The following is a 20,731-nucleotide window of genomic DNA, read 5'->3' on the forward strand; positions in this document are numbered from 1 at the left end:
ACTGTTTTCTTTGCTCTGAAGTAGCTTTTTAACTTGATGTGATCCCATTTATCCCTTTTTGCTTTTGTTGCTTGCAACTATGGGGTATTACTAAAGAAATTCTTTTGCCTAGACCAATGTCCTGGAGAGTTTCCTCAGTTTTTTTTGTAGTAGTTTCATAGTTTGAAGTCTTAGATTTAAGTCTTTAATCCTTTTTGATTTGATTTTTGCATAAGGTGTGAGGTAGGGATCAAGGTTGATTCTTCCGCATATGGATAACTAATTTTCCCAGTGCCATTTATTGAAGAGACTGTCTTTCTCCCAATGTATGTTCTTGGCACCTTTGCTGAAAATTCATTTCCTGTAGCTATGTGGATTTGTTTCTGGGTTCTCTTTCTGTTCCATTGGTTTATGTGTCTGTTTTTATGCCAAACCAATGCTGTTTTGGTTACTATAACTCAGTAGTATAATTTGAAGTCAGATAATCTGATTCCTCCAATTTTATTCTTTTTGCTCAGGAGAGCTTTGGTTATTTTCAGTCTTTTGTGATTCCACATAAATTTTAGGATTATTCATTCGCTTTCCTTGAAGAATGTCATTTGTATTTTGATAGAGATTGCACTGAATCTGTAGATTGCTTTGTGTAGTATGGATATTTTAACAGTGTTGATATTTCAATCCATAAACATGGAATATCCCTCCATTTTTTGGTATTCTCTTCAATTTATTTTATCAGTGATTTATAGTTTTTATTACAGAGATCTTTCACTTCTTTTGTTAAATTTATTCCTAGGTATTTAATTTTATATGTGGCTATTGTAAAGGGAATTGCTTTTTTGAATTCATCTTCAGATTGTTCACTCTTGGCATATAGACATGTTACTGTTATTAATTGATTGGTTGAGACAGGATCTCACTCTGTTGCCCAGGCTAGGGTGGAGTGACACAGTCATAGCTCACTGCTTGAACTCCTGGGCTCAATCAGTCTGCCCACCTCAGTATCCTGAGTAGCTGGCACTACAAGCATGTGCCACCATGCCCAGCTAATTTTTGTATTTTTTATAGATACAGGGTTTTACCATGTTGCCCAGCTGGTCTTGAACTCCTGGGCTCAAGCAGTTCACTTCCTTATCTTCTCAAAGTGCTAGGATTACAGGCATGAGCCATTGTGCCCAGCCACTACTCATTTTTGTATGTTGATTTTTGTATACTGCAACTTTATTGAATTTGTTTATCAGTTCTAATAGTTTTTTGGTGGACTCTAGGTTTTTCTAAAAATAAGATCATACAGTCTGCAAATAAAGATAATTTGACTTACTACTCCTTTTCAATTTAAATGCTTTCAGTTTTCTCCATTCAGTATGATACTGGTTGTGGGTCTGTCATATACGGCTTATTATGTTAAGGCATATTCCATTTGTATCAGTTTTTTTTTTTTTCTGAGAGTTTTTATCATGAAGGAATGTTGTACTTTATTAAATGCTTTTTTAGCATCAACTGAAATGATCATATCTTTTTTATCCTTCATTCTGTGGATATGATGTCTCACACTGATTGATTTGCATATATTGAACCATTCTTGCATCCCTGGGATAAATCCTACTTCATCATGATTAATGATCTTTTAAATGTATTTTTAAATTCAGTTTGCTAGTATTTTATTGAGGATTTTTGCATTAATATTCATTAGTGATATTGGCCTGTAGTTTTTTTTTTTATATATATCTGTTTTTGGTTTTGGTCATATTGGCCTTGTAGAATGAGTGTGGAATTCTTCCCTCCGGTCTGTTTTTTGGAATACTTAGAATCGGATTGGTGTTCTTAAAATGTTTGGTAGAATTTAGTGAAGCCATCTGACCCCAGGCTTTTCTTTACTGGCAGACTTTTTATTAAGGCTTCACTCTTGTCACTTGTTATTCATCTGTTCAGGTTTTAGATTTCTTAGTGGTTCAATCTTGGTAGGTTTCTGTATCTAGGAATTGATCCATTTCTTCTAGATTTTCCAACTATTGGCATATAGTTGCTCATAGTAGCCACTAATGATCCTTTGAATTTCTGCAGTATCGGTTGTAATGTCTCCTTTTTTATATCTGATTTTATTTATTTGGACCTTTTCTTTTTCTTCTCGCTAAAAGTTTGTCAATTTTGTTTATGTTTTCAAGAAACCAGCTTTTTCTTTCATTGATCTTTTGTATTGTTTTCTTAATTTCAAATTCATTTATTTCTGCTCTGAACTTTATTATTTCTTCTAATTTTGAGTTCAATTTGCTCTTACTTTTCTAGTTCTTTAAGATGCATTATTGGGTTATTTATTTTCTTTTTTTGATGCTGGCATTTATAGCTATAACCTCCTTTTTTTTTTTTTCCTGAGATGGAGTCTTGCTCTTTCCCCCAGGCTGGAGTGCAGTGGCACAATCTCGGCTCACTGCTGCAACCCCCTCCTACTGGGTTCCAAGTGATTTTCCTGCCTCAGCCTCCAGAGTAACTGGGACTACAGGCGTGTGCCACCATACCTGGCTAATTTTTGTATTTTTAGTAGAGACGGGGTTTCACCATGTTAGCCAGGATGGTCTTGATCTCCTGACCTCGCGATCCACCTGCCTCAGCCTCCGAAAGTGCTGGAATTATAGGCATGAGCCACTGTGCCCAGCCATAAATTTCCTTCTTAATAGTGCTTTCACTGTATCCTATATGTTTTAGTATGTTGTGTTTTTATTATCATTTGTTTGAAGAAATTTTTCAATTTCATTTTTAACTTCTTCATTGTTACACTGGTGATTCAGGAACATATTGTTTAATTTCAATGTTTCTATAGTTTTTAATATTACTCTTACTTATTTTTTTGAGATGGAGTCTCACTCTGTTGTCCAGGCTGGAGTGCAGTAGCATGATCTTGGCTTACTGCAACCTCTGCCTCCTGGGTTCAAGCAATTCTTCTGCCTACACCTCCTGAGTAGCTGGGACTACAGGTGCATGCCACCACGCCTGGCTAGTTTTTGTATTATTAATATTTTTTTTTTTAGTAGAGACAGGGTTTCACCATATTGGCCAGGCTGGTCTTGAACCGCTGACCTCGTGATCTGCCAGTCTGGGCCTCCCAAAGTGCTGGGATTTAACAGGTGTGAGCCACTGTGCGTAGCCTAATATTTCTCTTATTATTGATTTGTAGTTATATTTCATTGTGGTCATAGAAGATGCTTGATATTTCAGGTTTTTTGAATGTTTTAGGACTTGTTTTGTGACTTAATGTATGATCTGTCCTTGAGAATGATCCATGTGCTGAGGAGAACAATGTGTATTCTGCAGCCATTGGGTGAAATGTTCTGTAAATATTTGTTAGGTCCACTTGTTTTGTAGTGCAGATGAAGTCTGCTGTTTTTTTTTTTTTTTTGTCTATGAGATCTGTCCAATGCTGAAAGTGTTTTGATGTCCCTATTATTCTATTGTAGTCTATCTCTCTCTTTAGTTCTCATAATATTTTCCTTATATATTTGGTTGCTCCAGTGTTGGGTGCATGATATGGTTTGGCTCTGTGTTCCCACAAAAATCTCATTTTGAATTGTAATCCCCACGTGTCAAGAGAGGGAAGTGATTGGATTACTGGGGGCAGTTTCTTCCATGTTGTTTTTATAATAGTGAGTGAGTTCTCATGAGATTTTATGGTTTTATAAGTGTTTGAAAATTCCTCCTTTGCTCTTCTCTTTTCTACCAAGTTGTGAAGAAGGCACCAGTTTCCCCTTTGACCATGATTGTAAGTTTCCTGAGGCCTCCCAACAATGTGGATCTGTGAGTCAATTAAATCTCTTTCCTTTATAAATCTCTTTCCTTCATAAATTACCTAGTCTTGGATAGTACTTTATAGCAGTGTGAAAATGGACTAATACAGTGCATATTTATTTACAATCATTATATCCTCTTGCTGGGTTGACCCCTTTATCACTATATAATGACCTTCTTTGTCTCTTCTTACAGTTTTTTTTTCTTGAAATCTATTTTGTTTGATTAAATGTAGCTACTCCTGCTCTGTTTTGTTTCCACTGGCTTGGAATATCTTTTTTCATCTCTTTATCTTCAGTCTATTTGTATCTTTATAAGTGAAGTGTGTTTCTTATAAGCAACAGATCATTAGGTCTTGTTTTTTAATTCATTCAGCCACTTTATTTCTTTTGACTGGAGAGTTTAGTCCATTTACATATAATGTTATTATTGATAAGTAGAGACTTGCTCCTACCATTTTGTTATTTGCTTTCTGGTTGCTCTGTGGACTTCTCTTCCTTTTTTCCTTCCTTGTCTTCCTTTTAGTGAAGGTGATTTTCTCTGGTGGTATGATTTAATTTCTTTTTATATTTTGTGTACCCATTGTATTTATTTCAATTTGGCCTTATTACAAGGCTTGCCAACACAGTCTTATAACCTGTTATTTAAAACTGATGGCAACTTCACTTTACACTGATTGCATAAAGAGACCAACACACAAAAAGGACCCTAATAAAAACTCTACAGTGTAAATTTGTCTCACCAGTTTTAAACTTGCTGTTGTTTTCATCTTATTGTACTATCTATGTCTGGAAAAGTTTCTGTAGTTATTATTGATTGATTCATTATCTAGTTGGTATGTTTATACACTCCAATTGCAGTGTTATATTAGTCTGTGTTTTTCTGTGTGCTTACTATTACAAGTGAGATTTGTATCTTCAGATGGTTTCTTCTTGCTCATGAACATCCTTGTCTTTCAGATTGTAGAGCTCCCTTTAGTATTTCTTTTAGGACAGGTCTGGTGTTGATGGAATCCTTTAGCTTTTGTTTGACTGGGAAGGTCTTTAAATCTCCTTTATGCTTAAAGGATATTTTTTCTGGATATACTATTCTAGAGTAAAAGTGTTTTTCTTTCAGCACTTTAAATATATCATGCTACTCTTGTTCCCTGTAAGATTTCCACTGAAAAGTCTGCTGCCAGACTTTTTGGAGCACCATTGTATGCTTTTCTCTTGCTGCTTTTAGGATCCTTTCTTTATTCTTGACCTTTTAGATTATTAAATGCCTAGAGGTAGTCTTTGGGTTAAATCTGCTTGCTGTTCTGTAACCTTCTTTTACTTGAATTTGATATCTTAAGATTTGGGAAGTTATCTGATTATTCTTTTGAATAAACTTTCTACCCCTCTCTTTTTATCTACTTCTTCTTTAAAGCTATTATCTCATAGATTTGCCCCTTTGAAGCTGTTTTCTGATTTTGTAGGCATGGTTCATTGTTTATTATTCTTTTTGTTTCTCCTGTATGTATTTTCAAATAGCCCGTCTTCAAGCTCATTACTTCCTTCTTGATCACTTCTGCTATTAAGAGACTCTGATGACTCTGATGCATTCTTCAGCATGTCAGTTGCATTTTTCAGTTCTAGAATTTCTGACACACACACACACACACAGACACACAGACATACACACACGCACACAGAGTTTGTTTGTTTGTTTGTTTTGAAACTGGGTCTGGCTCTGTCACCCAGGCTGCAGTGCCATGGTCAATGGTAGGATTTCAGCTCACTGTAACCTCCACCTCCCAGAATTATTCTGCTTGATTTAAAAAAATTTAAAATAAATCTTTTTGTTAAATTTATCTGATAGAATTCTGAATTTATTCTCTGTATTATCTTTAATTTCTTTGAGTTTCCTCAAAACAGCGATTGTGAATTGTCTGTCCGAGTTGTCATATGTCTCTTTTTATCCAGGATTGGTCAGTGGTGCCTTATTTAGTTCATTGGTGAGGTCATGGTTTCATGGATGGTGTTTATGGTTGCTGAGGTTCTTCAGTGTATGAGCATTGAAGAGTTAGGTATTTATTATAGTCTTCACAGTGTGGGCTTGTTTGTGACTATTCTTCTTGGGAAAGCTTTCAGGTATTTGAAAGGACTTGGACCTTAACCCCAATAAGTCTGTGTTTTTTGCTGACTTGTAGAGATACCATTTTGGTGGTCTTACATAAGATGTGGAAGAACTATCTGGATTACCAGCTGGAGGCTCTTGTTCTTTTTCCTTTCTTTCTCTCATATAAACAGAATCTATCTCTCTTTGCTGAGCCACCTGGAACTGGGGGTGTGGTGATGCAAGTTAAGTCTGTGGCCAACACCACTGGGACTGCACTGGGTTAGACCTGAAACTTGCACAGCATTGGGTCTTGCCCAAGTTCCTTCCCTTCAGGGCCATGAGTTCCCACAGGCTCCTGTAATGTGCAAAGGTGCTTCCTGGGAGCCAGGGATTAGAGTTAAACAGTTTAGCAATTTACCTGATATTCTATTCTACTGTGGTTATGCCTGCACTCAAGCCACAATACAAAGTCTTTCCTAATCTTTCCTTTACTTTCTAGCGGCAGAGGTGCCTCTCCCTGTGGCCACTCCTACCATCAATAGGTGGTTACTCCAGGCCACTACTGATACTTACTGAGAGCCTAAGGGCTCTTCCGTCAGCTTGTGGAGAATGCTGCCAGGCCTGTGACTCACTCTTCAGGGCAGTGAGCTCCCCTCTGTCCCAGGGCAGGTCCAGAAATGCTGTCCAAGAGCCTAAGCCTGGACTTTGGGACCCCAAGAGCCAGCTTATTGCTCTGCCCGTATGTAGCCAAGCTAGTACCTAGGAGGCAAGACAAAATTCCCTTTACTTTTCCCTCTGCTTTTCTGAAACATTAGTAATATTTCACTGTAGGTACCATAGCTGGGAATATGCTGGGTCACCCCCTGAAGCTAGCAAGTCTCAGAGTGCAAGACCCATGGTATATTCCCTTGGGTATCACTCCTGGTTATTCAGGGCCCAAGGATTCTTTAATCTGCAGGTGATGAATCCTACCAGAACTGGGTCCTTACCTTCAAGGCAGTGGGTTCCCTTTTGGTCCAGGGTGTTTCTAGAAATGAAATATCATCTGAAAGCTAAGTCCTGGAATGAGGCCTCATGACTCTGCATGGTGCCCTATCCTACTGTGGCTGAGCTGGTATCCAAGATGCAAGTCAAAGTTCTCTTTACTCTTTTCTCTCCTTTCCTTAAGCAGAAGGAAGGAGTAACTTTGATTGCTGTGAGCTTCACTGCCTGGGGTTGGGGCAGGGATGGTGCAAGTACTTCATTAACCATGCAAGCTGGTGTCTCTCTTAGGTCACATGCCACCCTAGTTCACTGGCCCTAAGCCCAGCCTAGCACTAGTAGTTTCCTAGAAATTTCAGTCTTTGTGTCCTAGACTGCCTTTCAAGCTTATCTAGGATCCCAGAGTACTTTAGCTAGGGTAGAGAAGCTTGCCAAGAAACCGATGTTCTGACCCCAGGGATGTGTGATTTCCCCTCTGGCTAGGGCAGGTCCACATGTTTCCTCCCTGGAAGGAGCCCAGATGGCTTTATTCTCTGCTGTGACAGGGCAGCACTGAGATTCAATGTAAAGTCCCCCAGTTACTGAGATCTCCTTCCCCAAAGTGCAGTTTCTCTCTGTGATGCATGACCACTGCTGGGTGATGGGGCAGAGGTGACATCAGTAATTCAGTCCTGTCTCTCGTGCCCTCCTCAGTGCCTCTTTCCACGATATGAAGTTAAAAACAAGTACTGTGATCACTCACCTGATTTTTGGTTCTTGTGATGGTGCTTTACTATATGCAGATAGTTGTTAAAATTTGGTATTTCAGCAGGGTGGACAAATGGGATAGGCCTCTATTCTGCCATCCTGCTCCACCCTCCTCTGATATTGTTGATTTTTATATTACATATGTCAATTCACACCCTCTTATGGAAACTGAGGATATTAGTCACTTGTAAGTTCCTTTTCTTTCCCCTAACTTCCTAATTTTTAAAGTTATATTTTAATTTTCATGTTGTTTAAATTTATAACATTCATGTTTATAATCACATTTCTTACAGTACTTGAGTATTTGTCCTTTATTGAAGTGAATTCAGTACACACTGTTTATTTTCCCCCATTTTATTAGTTGTAACTTTATTTCTAGATTCTTTATTTTAACTCAGTTCTTAATTGGTGGCATTTCATGGTTATCCTTTTTTCCACAAGGGGCTTATGTATGTTGTAAAATTAAAGTTCGTTCATGTTTAAGAATATTTACTTGCTGTCTTTATATTTGAATTACATTCTGCTTGACTTTATATATATTTTTTCTGGGTATAGAAATATATTTTCTCAAATTATTCTTTTTTCCAAATTGGATTTAGCGTCAGTTAAATCCATGTTGCAGTCATCAAGGTTCCTTTCTGGGGAGAGGCTGGAAGGCTCTCATTTCAATGGAAGGGCATGAGGCACCTGCTGCCACAGCAGAGAATCAACAAATGGAGAATCATAACTGTCCCTTAGGAATTGAAGGATTCTTCAAAGTTTGATGATTTGGGGAATACAGACCAAGGATGTGCCCTGATTTTCCATTTCTGAAAGTCACAGTTCAAGTTGTAAATTTCTGGTCAGGTGTGGTGGCTCATGCCTGTAATCCCAGCACTTTCGGAGGCCAAGGTGGGTGGATCGCTTGAGGTCAGGAGTTTGAGACAAGCCTGGCCAACAAGGTGAAACCCATCTCTACTAAAAATACAAAAATTAGTGGGGTATGGTGGCACAGCCTGTAGTCCCAACTACTAAGGAGGCTGAGGCATGAGAATTGCTTGAACCTGGAAGGAAGAGACTACAGTGAGCCAAGATCATGCCACTGCACTCTAGCCTGGGTGACAGAGCAAGACTCCGCCTCAAAAAATAAAGTTATAAATTTCTGTTCTACAATTTCCATATATCAAAAAATACTGTAGAATTTAATTCGCAGTGTCTTTTCAACAGGAAGAGAAAAAATCCAGTTCTTCATAGGAGTCTTCTTTTTTCGTTTTAAATGTCAATGATCACAAAAACTTCTGGCTTCTCTGTATTATAGACCTGCATTGCTAAATATGTTATAGCTTTGACTTCTGTTCCCTGAGAGTGCTTGGACAATGAAAATTCTTCTCTCCACCCAATTGATTGTAATCTGAAATTTCTTTGATCAATACAAAGTACTTCCAATTCTTGGGGTATAAACATTGGACGTATAAAGTTTCTCATCTGAAAAGTGAAAAAGAAAAGAAAAAACTCCTTGGGTTTCTACTTCTGCTGTTTGTAGAGGCTCCACAGTCCCGGTATTTGTTGTGTAACCAAACATGGTCACTGGACATTGCTCAAATGCTTCCTCCCGAGAATCTCTCCATGCATGTAACTGGATATCCGCTGTATGATCCAGGTACTTATAATTCCTTTTGACTGGAGGATACTTGGCCTTGATCGCCTTCTGTTCCTCAGTCAAATTGTAATCTCTAATATCTCCCTTTTCGTGTGCCATGACTGCCCTGCTTGATATTGTTGGCTAACACTTGAATGCCCTTAGAACTTTGTAGACATTACTTTGTTATCTTCTGACTTTAAATGTTACTTTCAGAGGATAGTCTGATATTTTCTCTCAATTTTTAATTTGCTTTTTGTGTCTTCTGACTGAGATTTCTTTGTTGACAAAATTCTTTAAGAGCAAGATGGCTCAGTATTGAACATTATTTGTCAAATTATCTTGGGACATAGTTTCTTATTAAAATTGGCAGATTCTGGTTTTTCCTTCAGTTCTTAGGAAATTTTTTAGATTATAGTTTGAAATAACCTTTTCACTTTCTTTTTCCTTACTTAGTGACACTTAATAATCTTATGTTAGGTATATATTTGTCTTTCAAATCTATTAGTTATTCCTTAGTTGCTTGACTTTTTTTGGGGGGAGGGGGTGCATAACATCCTGTAGCCTATCATGAAGAGAAAGAGCTTATTTGAGATAGATGAGGAGACATTCTTAGAATAACTCAGTTTTTTCTCTGTAAGATTTTGTTAAATATTTTCTACCAAGTTCATTCTATCTCATTAGACTACAGACAGTTCTCATGGGGAAATGTGCTAAGGCTTCAAATTATTTTCCTCAGTCATTTAAGGGAGAAGAGTAGTAGAGTTTACTTCAGCTGTAGTGAATCATCCCCATTTTTCAATTTCTTGCTTCACTGGTATTTGCTCTGTAGGTTTCTCTGGCATCTCCAGTTAGAAGAGGAAAGAGGTAATGTTACCTACTCAGTTTGTTTCTCTCCATATTTGAAGGCATTAAGAAAATTATCAGAATTTTGTCAATTTACCAATATTGTTTTGGGGACATGATTAAGAACTGAACTTTGTTGCTCCCTCAGTTCTAAAACCAGTTTGTTTTTGTTCCTCTTAGTGACCAATTTTTTAATGTTTGGTGATTTATGGTGTGTTGCTTAAATTGTTTCATTATTTTTAAAAATTATTTTTGTAAATTTTTTTTTTTTGCTAATTTGTTTTTAGGAATCGAAGGAAGGAAAAAAATATGATTGGAATACCAGCCTACCATCCTAACCTAGAATCTGTCTTTTAGTGCACTTTCTAATTAATTATGGAGAAGTTTTTTTTTTTTTTTTTGGTAACCTTGGGCTAAGATTGTACTTTTTTAAATTTGAAATTTATTGATTGTGGTGGTGGGTGGTGTATGTGTTCTTTTGTGTATGAGTGAGAGAGAATGATGAAGGAATAAACTTGTAGAATTGGTGAATGAATGAAAGAATGAAGAAGGCGGAAATGTGCAATTAAAAACAAGAAATATTTCTAAAACACTATGTTGTGCAAGAGATTAAATTGATTTGATCTGAACAGTATATATATTTTCATTTTAGGTAAGGAATGATGGTGCCAACAGTAGCTAATATTTCATGAATCCTTATCTATATCAGGAGCTACTAGAGGTGTGTAGAAGTATTAACTAATTTCATTCTTAAAACAAACCTCTGAGGTAGTACTGTTATTATCCCCCATTTTATAAGTTTGCAAATCGCATAAAGCAGAAATACTCTAGAGTTACAACTTGGATTCAGATCCAGGTAATTTGTCTCTTAATTACCAATCTATGAATTTGGTTCAAATTGTATTAGATTTCTATAGAATGAGTGAATAGGATTTAGTCCTGGAATATGTTGCAGCTTTATTCTGAGCTATTTAATTTTATGTTTTGTCCAATATAGTTTTTCATTTTAATCATTATTGTGCTGTGAAATTTGCAATATTTTACAGTAATATTATAAGGCATTATAATAAAAAAACTAAATAAAACCAGAAATATTTCCAAATGAATGTTGTTACTTAAAATTTTAGTGGAGAAAATATGTTTGTTCATCTCTTCCACATCAGAGTCCATTTTAAGAGGGAAACATTTATTTTTTCTTATGTCTACTAGTATTTACCCGTTTTCAGCAAATTTCAATTCATTGAATCATGCTCATGTTCTAACTAATAGCTCTTAAACAGTACTCTGCAGGATGAGGCATATTTTTTTGAGACAGCTTATATTTTAAAGGTTATCTATATTCAGCCTTGAATTCATGCTTTACATTCTTAAATAATATAACTGAATTTTATCTACTGCTAGTTACCTTCTTCTGCAAAAAAGAGATGTTGTCATGTATTTAATGTACCATTTGTGGTTGTAAAGTAGCTGACTTGTTTCATTTATTATCAAAGGATTGATGACAGTGTATATCTGAAATGTGCATCTCTTTAGTTCATTACATGGTTATCATTGGAGTGGGATATCCTTGACATTTTATACCTTTGATTTATGGAGAGGTTCCATGAATGTCATGACATCATTGATTAGTTGTACATCTTAACTTCGTTTCTTAATCTTACAGTTATAAACAGAATATTTATGAAAAAATTATGTCATGCAGAAACATTGTACCTTGTCTTGTAAACATTGTGCATGTGTGAATATACACATTTCCTGGCAATCATTTTGGTAAAGAATGTTGTCTTTCAGAATTTTAGTTTCTTTAAACGAATGTGATATATCTGTATAACGTATGTGCTGATGATTATTATTAATGATTTTACTTGTAGGAATCTATGCAAGTTAAAATCCTCTTCAGTAAGAATTTTCAAATGCTCTTTAGGCCAATGTTGCTTTGAGTTTTATCTAACATACTGTATAACTCACTTGTTATTAGCTTCAGTGGAACTGCAAACCAGGTAGTCTCTTAGTTTTTTTGAAGTAATAAAAATGGAGACTTTTAAAAATTAAATAAAGACCATGAAAGCACTGATTATTATTATTATTACTATTACTATTTTGAGACAGAGTCTCACTGTGTCACCCAGGCTGGAATATAGTGGTGTGACCTTGGCTCACTGCAGCCTGAGCCTCCTGGATTCAAGTGATCTTCCTGCCTCAGCCGTCCGAGTAGCTGGGACTACTGGTGCACACCACCATGCCTGGCTAATTTTTGTTTTGTTTTTTTGTAGAGTTGGGATTTGTCATATTGCCCTGGCTGGTCTCAAACTCCTGAGCTTAAGTCTCCCAAAGTGTTGGGATTACATATATGAGCCACTACGCCTGGCAAATATAGTAATCTATATATTTTTTTTAGATGAAGAATTAAAAGATTTTTTTCCAATTAACAAGCAAAATATTTGTATTAAGATAGTGAACTTTCTTGTTAGTATTTTTAAATTTTTAAAAATAAACACTTCTATAGTACCGCCTGTTTTTCTGAGTTCTTAACAAATATAAAGTAAATTATCGTAACAGTCCTTTGAGGTAAATGTTACTATCTTCAGCCCAGTTTTACAGATGAGAAAACTACAGTGAGACTGAATGATTTGTTCTAGGTCATATAGCTAGTATGTGGTGAAGCTTGACTTTGAACCTGGGTAGTCTAATACCCAGTATAAACTGATGATCTTTTTGCTATGTGGCCTCTCTAACATCATCTATTAAGTGATTTAGTACACATTGTCTCATTTCAGTGCCAGAACACATTTTTGATGTATGCAGAGTAGATTGAGAGAATATGATTTGGCTTTCATTACAGAACAATTAAATCCATGATTCTGAACTAGAACCCAGGTTTCCTAACAATAACCCAGTACAGTCTGTCCTCATAGCGTCTGTCGACTTCATGGCAGTGTTTTGCTATTGTGATAATATATTATTGAACATATTCTTCATATTCTTGACAGTTCTAAAGGAATGTGAAACAGTTTAACATTACATATTTTAGTGTTATGTATTTTAGGGTAATATAAATACCAATTTTAGAGCTAATCATGATAAATTTTCCAATTTTTCTCTTAAGTAGTTGCTTTTTTCTTCATTGATGGTTTTTTATATTAAAAAATGTTGGGCCAGATGCAGTGGTTCATGCCTATAATCCGAGCACTTTGGGAGGCCAAGGCATGTGGATCACCTGAGGTCAGGAGTTCAAGACCAGCCCGGTCCACATGGTGAAACCCCATCTCTACTAAATATACAAAAATTAGCTGGGCATGGTGGTGGGTGCATGTAATCTCAGTTACTCGGGAGGCTGAGGCAGGAGAATCACTTGAACCCATGAGGTGGAGGTTGCAGTGAGCCAAGATTGCGCCATGGCACTCAAGCCTGGGCAACAAGAGCGAAACTTCATCTCAAAAGAAAAGAAAAAAAAAACGTTTACTTTTCTATCCACGATGAACATTAATGTGAAAATCTTCAGTAAAATATTGGCAAACTGAATTCAACAGCATATTAAAAAGCTTATCCATCCCAATCAAGTCGGCTTTATCCCTGGGATACAAAACTGTTTCAACATACACAAATTTATAAATATAATCCATCACATAAACAGAACCAAAGACAAAAACCACATGGTTATCTCAATAGATGCAGAGAAGGCCTTCGACAAAATTCAACAGCCCTTTATGCTAAAAACTCTCAATAAACTAGGTATCAATGGAACGTATCTCAAAATAGTAAAAGCTATTTATGACAAACCCACAGCCAGTATCACACTGGGCAAAAGCTGGAAGCATTCCCTTTGAAAACTGGCGCAAGACAAGGACACCTTCTCTCACCACTCCTATTCAACATAGTATTGGAAGTTCTGGCCAGGGCAATCAGGAAAGAAAAAGAAATGAAGGGTATTTAGTTAGGAGAAGAGGAAGTCAAATTTTCTCTATTTGCAGACAACATGATTGTATATTTAGAAGACATCACCTCAGCCCAAAATGTCTTTAAGCTGATAAACAACTTCAGCAAAGTTTCAGAATACAAAATCAATGTGCAAAAATCACAAACATTCTTGCATACCAGTAACAGACAAACAGATAGCCAAATCACGAGTGAACTCCCATTCACTATTGCTACAAAGAAAATAAAATGCCTAGGAATACAACTAACAAGAGATGTGAAGGACCTCTTCAAGGAGAACTACAAACCACTGGTCAAGGAAATAAGAGGACACAAACAGACGGAAAAACATTCCAAGCTCATGGTTAGGAAGAATCAATATCATGAAAATGGCCATACTGCCCAAAGTAATTTATAGATTCAATGCTATCCCCATCAAGCTACCATTGACTTTCTTCACAGAATTGGAGAAAAACCACTTTAAACTTCATATGGAACCAAAAGAGAGCCCGCATAGCCAAGACAATCCCAAGCAAAACAAACAAAGCTGGAGGCTTCACGCTACCTGACTTCAAACTATACTACAAAGCCATAGAAATCAAAACAGCATGGTACTGGTACCAAAACAGAGATACAGACCAATTGAATAGAACAGAGGCCTCAGAAGTAACGCCACACGTCTACAACCATCTGATCTTTGAAAAACCTGACAAAAATAAGCAATGCGGAAAGGATTCCCTATTTAATAAATGGTGTTGGGAAAACTGGCTAGCCATATGCAAAAAACTGAAACTGGACAGTTTTCCTTACACCTTATATAAAATTTCCTTACGCCTTATACAAAAATTAAGTCCTTACACCTTATACAAAAGTTAACTCAAGATGGATTAAACACTTAAACATAAGACCTAAGACCTAACACCATAGGCAATACCCTTCAGGACACAGGCATGGGCAAAGCCTTCGTGACTAAAATGCCAAAAGCAATGGCAACAAAAGCCAATATAGACAGAAGGGATCCAATTAAACTAAAGAGCTTCGGCACAGCAAAAGAAACTATCATCAGAGTGAACAGACAATCTAGAGAATGGGAGAAAATTTTTGCAATCTAACCATCTGACAAAGGGCTAATATCCAGAATCTATAAGGGACTTAAACAGATTTGCAAGAAACAAATTTCTATAATCATGATAGTTTTAATTTTTAAATGTATATATTTTTTTGCTCATTCAATCTATGTTAGTGATTTTCTTACTGATTTGTATATGGCTTTATATGATAAAGGTATTTTCCTCTGTTTTATTTGTTGCAGTATTTTCTCTCAGAATTTTGTTTTTATGGTGATTTATATTATACATTTACAGTCTCTTAAATTTTAATACAATCTGATTTAAAGGGTTTTTTTAATTATTGCTTTTCTTATTTTTAGGCTTAGTAAATTATTTTTCATTTCAAGATTATTTAAATGTTCTCTTGTATCTTCTAGATTTTCTGTGGTTTTTATTTTGTTTTTTTTTTTGAGAAAGGGTCTCACTTTTTTGCTCAGGCTGGAGTGTGGTGGTATGATCATGGCTCACTGCAGCTTTGACCTCCTGGGCCCAAGTCATCCTCACATTTAGCCTCTTGAGTTCTTGGCCCCACAGGTGTGTGCCAGCATGCCTATATAATTTTTCCTTCCTTTTTTTGAGATGGAGTCTCACTTTGTTGCCCAGGCTGGCGTGCAGTGGCATGATCTCTGCTCACTGCAACCTCTGCCTCCTGGGTTCAAGTGATTCTCCCACCTCAGCCTTCCGTGTAGTTGGGATTACAGGCACCCGCTATCATGCTGCTTAATTCTTGTTTTTTTAGTTGAGACGGGGTTTCACCATGTGGGCCAGGCTGGTCTTGAACTCCTAACCTCAGGTGATCCACCCGCCTTGGCCTCCCAAAGTGCTGGGATTACAGGCATGAGCCACTGCACCCAGCCACTAATTTTTTAAAAAACTTTTTATAGTGACGAGGTCTCACCATTTTGCCCAGGCTGGTCTGAAACTCCTGGGCTGAAATCGTCCACTGCCTCAGCCTCTGGAGCAGCTGGGACTGCGACGTGTGATACCATTCCTGGCTATTTTTTTATTTTTTGTAGAGATGGGGGTTTCACTATGTTGCCCAGGCTGGTCTCAAACTCTTCGGCTCATCTGACCCTACCACTTTGACCTCCCAAAGTGGTGGGATTGCAGGCATAAACCATTGTGCCTGACTGATTTTTAATCTTTAAAATATTTGAGATATTTTTATTTGTATTATGTAAGACTCTGATCTGATTTTCTTTAAATGCTTTCAATCAGTTTCTCCAAAACTATCTTTAATTGATTTGCCAAGGTTTCTTTATCACATATGACTCTCATGTTTGTTAGGGGCTATTTCAAGGGATTATATTGTGTTTCTTAATTTTTTTTCCTTATTATCCATCATGCAGTCATGAAGCTAATAGAATATTTTTGGGCTTTTTTCTTTTTGTTATGTAAATGTAAAAATATATAAAAGTAGAAGGAAAAGTATTATAAATACCCACTATCTAGATTTAACAATTTGCTTGATTTTTATTTCTTGCTGAGGTGTTTTAAAGTAAATTATAGCCTTTGTGACAATTGATCAGTTAGTACTTTAGTATGAATTTTTAAAATATGAGGATGTTTTTCTATATAGTTGTAATATCATTACCATTTTTTAAAATAAGTGACAATAATTCACGAATGTGTTCTAATACCTGATATCCTGATCCCTAGTTGTTTTAGAAATGTCTTTACTACCCTAATTCCTTTGACAAGTATCCATTGAAGGACCACACTTTACAAATAGTTGTTAAATTTCTTTAATTTTTTAAAAAAATGTTAGAACAACCAAAGCTGACAGAAATTTCGCAAGTACAGTACAATATTAAAAAAAATCTAATGAGATGTAATTCATATAATTTACAATTCACCCATTTAAAGTGTATAATTTGTTGGTTTTTAGTATATTTAGAGATGTGCCACCATCACCACAATCAATTTTAGAGTAATTTAATCACCTCAAAAAAGAAACCCTGGACCATTTATTATTCACTCCCCATTTGTCCCCAAATTGCCCCTAGACAACCATGAATCTTCTTTCCGTCTCTATTGATTTGCCTATTCTGCTGATTTGATAACATTGTAATAATGGTTTTATATGATATGTGGTGTTTGGTGATTGACTTGTTTTACTTAACATAGTATTTTCAACTTTCATACAAGCTATAGATCTTCCGGGGATGAAAGAAGGTGAGATTTTAGGATGGGGCACTTTCTGGAATTGAGTTCATTTATGTTTCTTTGCATCCTATCATTATTAGTGTTGGAGCAGTAATTTCTTGCAACTTTTGAATATCCTACAAAATGGCAGCCAACATCCATCTAAATTTTTAAAATTTAAATATTGTTTTTGAGATGGAGAACAATTCATAGTTCTAAAAATACAATAGAATTTATAGGAAAAACTTTTCTGTCTTAGGGGAATCAGTGTTATTAGTTTCTTGTGTTCTCCTCTGCCCCCGAAATATTTTATACAGGGCATACAAATATGTTTTGTGTTATTTTATATAGATGAATGATATACATACTGTTGTGCACCTTGCTTTTTTTCTTTTTTACTTAAAATAACGTCTTCATGTTAGCATATACTGAGCTTTCTAATTTTTTTTTGTGCTTTGTATAGTAATTGAGTATATTTTTGTATATCTCTATATTTATTATAACAGTTCTTCATTATTCGACATTTATGTTGTTTCTATTCCTTGGTATTATGTACTACTGTTTATAATTTTTTATTCTCCATTTTGTTGGTATATATTCTGGTAGGTAGCTATTGAATTTTACATTTTTCTTTATCATCTATTAAATTATCTTACTGTTTTCTTAATGTCATCCATAAAAATAATGCTGTATATTAGCAAATTTTTAAAACTCATCTTACATTATGTGGATAAATTCTACCAGAAGAAGGGTAAGTTTTTTTTTTTTTGCTTGTTTGTTCTCTGTCACCCAGGCATTAGTGCAGTAGCCCAGTCTGGAGTGACTGAAACCTCTACCTTCTGGGCTTAAGAGATCCTCCCACCTCATCCTCCTGCGTAGCCACGACACTCAGCCACTTTTGTATTTTCTGTAGAGATGCAGTTTCTCCATGTTTCCCAGGTTGGTCTAGAACTTCTGGCCTCAAGCAGTCCTTCCACCTGGGCCTCCCAAAATGTTGGGATTACAGGCTTGAGCCAATACCTCCCACCCTAGGGTATTTTTTTTTAACATAATAATTTCTAACTTTTAAAAGGATTTTTATAACTATTTAAAAAGCGATCTTGGTTTTCTTTTGTTATATGCTACTGTCATGAAATAAATAGATTGACCATTTTGTTTTTTTCCAAGGGCCATGTCTGGGACTTATTTATCTACGGGGATAAGTTAATTGTTCTCTCATTCATTTGTAACTGTTGGTAACTATATTATTTCTCTCCTGCATTTCTTTTGTTTTGGTTTACATTTATTTGAATGCTTAGTTTCACTTCTTTTTAAGTAATTAAATCAAGTAAGTGTATGAATTTTCTTCTGTTAATCACAGTGGTTTCATCCTTGTTGTTGTTTTTTTAAACATGATGTTCTCACTTTTATGTTGTAAATAGTCAGTCTTTTTTGATGTTGTAGTTAATTTCCAAGGAATTTGTCCTTTATTATTAGCTCAAATTTTGTTATTCTTCTCTTATTTTGTTACCTATGAGTGGATAGTATGGTCTGTAGAATTCCTAACTTTGACATTTATTGAGGATTTTTAGTTGGCCTAATTTGATACTATGTGTATGTTTATCAGCTGTTATGTATGTGTAAAAAAGAAGAACTATAATAAAGCACAACATTCTCATCTATAATCATGATAAAATTTCCATTAAGATATTTTAAAGAACTCAGAGAAATGATTATCAGGCCCTTTGAAAAAAATAAATTAATATCCTAGTCTGTTCTGCAAGAAGATCAGGAAGGCATGATTAGCTCTGTGAAAATTAAATGTGGAAATTGTATTACGGATCAGGTATCAGAACACAGCATAGCATATTTTTCATATGATAAAGTTATCATAACATAACTTTCATATCTGAAGATAGTTTTCTGGTGTTTAAAAAATACCAGACAATGTCAAAGGAATATATTTTTAGATTCATTTTAGATATTTCTACAATGAAAAGTTAACAAACATTAAAACAGAAAATGAAGTTAGAAAAAATTTGGGTGAATAATATAAATTTTGAGAATATCAAGATTCGTAGACAACTGGGAAAGGTATGACCAGGAAGGAGCATACCAGTTGTAATGAGAAAATGGAAATTAGAGTTACAGACCTATTCAAATACTTTTTCTATCAATGAATGAACAGATAAAAAAGTGAGTTTTTCATACAAGAAAACATTACTCATGTTGATGTACTTGTATATGTAGTATAGTGTGTGATTATATATTTATATATGCATATTTGTAAATTCTAGAATTTGAAATCACAAGTTGCAGTAAAAGCAAAACTTATGTCACAGATTTGTTATGAAGAAGAAAATATTCTCCAACAAATATTATTTTCAACAAGTTTTATTCTTAAATATTCATTTAGTGTTTTGATTGGTTTTTCTGTCTAATTAAAGACAAATAGTATTACCTATTTTGTTTCATATTTAATATTAATTTATAACTTTTGTTAGGATATTAATGGGTCTAGGTTTAAATAGTTTAAAAAATATTTTATTGTTGCTTTGGGGTTAAAACTGTAATGTATTCTTAAGCTATAGATTTTTCAGGATCATATGTATTATGCATGTATTTTTGAATTCTCGGTTTTTTATTATTGGTTACTGCAGATTTCTTGATCCCTTTACATGAGTTCCTGCATTCTTTATAAATCATGCTCAGCAGCCAGCTTCTCTGCATGATTTCTCTTCAGTAATTAAATTTAGCATTTCCAGCCGCTGAAAAATTCATTGGCCTTTCTGTTCATTTATGTTTCCTCATGCGTAAAATGTAAGACATCCACATATTTTTAATTCTTTTAGAGTACCATTTTATGGGCTGAGTTTGGCAATTATGTACTGTGAATGGTTTGCTTTCTTCCACCTTAAAAAGGAATCTAAAACATTAATCTTACATGTTTATTTAAATAGGAATCTGATGTATATCAGATATCTAATGCTGAGTGACTTTCTTCTGGTAGTTTATAAGGGATTTAGATTTTGGATTCTTAGAGTATCTTACTAGATTATTTTTAAAGATATGTAATTTCAGACACCTGTGTTCTCTCTCTTTTTTTTATTTTGGGCTTTCTTGGTCTTTTTTTTAAATTGTACTTTGGGCTCTGGGGTACATGTGCACATCCTGCATCCTGCAGGATTGTTGGATAAGTATATACATGCCACAACCCGCCCCCCACCCCCCCGCCCTGTCGCCTATATCAGGCATTTCTCCCTGTGTTATCCCTCCCCATCCACCCCAACCCTGCTCTCCCTCCCCTCCCCTCCCCTCCCCGCTTCCCACCCAGCTCAGTGAGTGTTGTTCCCTTCCCTGTGCCCAAGTGTTCTCATTGTTCATCACCTGCCTATGAGTGAAAACATGCGGTGTTTGGTTTTCTGTTCTTGTATCAATTTGCTGAGAATTATGGTTTCTAGATTCATCCATGTGTCTACAAAGGACATGAACTCATCGTTTTTTATGGCTTCATAGTATTCCATGGTGTATATGTACCACATTTTCCTTGTCC

The 20,731-nt window shown here is 35.6% G+C and overlaps 1 protein-coding gene and 1 pseudogene across 3 annotated transcripts in view; one reads left to right on the top strand and one right to left on the bottom strand.

The window, feature by feature from the left end:
- Nucleotides 1-20,731, top strand: part of LRBA (LPS responsive beige-like anchor protein) — a 742,045-nt gene that overhangs the window by 276,738 nt on the left and 444,576 nt on the right. The gene's annotated exons all lie outside the window — the stretch shown is intronic.
- LOC105729341 (protein archease-like) lies at nucleotides 8,818-9,316 on the bottom strand (annotated as a pseudogene).

The sequence above is a fragment of the Aotus nancymaae genome, unplaced genomic scaffold, assembly GCF_030222135.1.
Source record: "Aotus nancymaae isolate 86718 unplaced genomic scaffold, 86718_ANA_hifiasm-v0.15.2.pri h1tg000033l, whole genome shotgun sequence".
NCBI lineage: Eukaryota > Metazoa > Chordata > Mammalia > Primates > Aotidae > Aotus > Aotus nancymaae.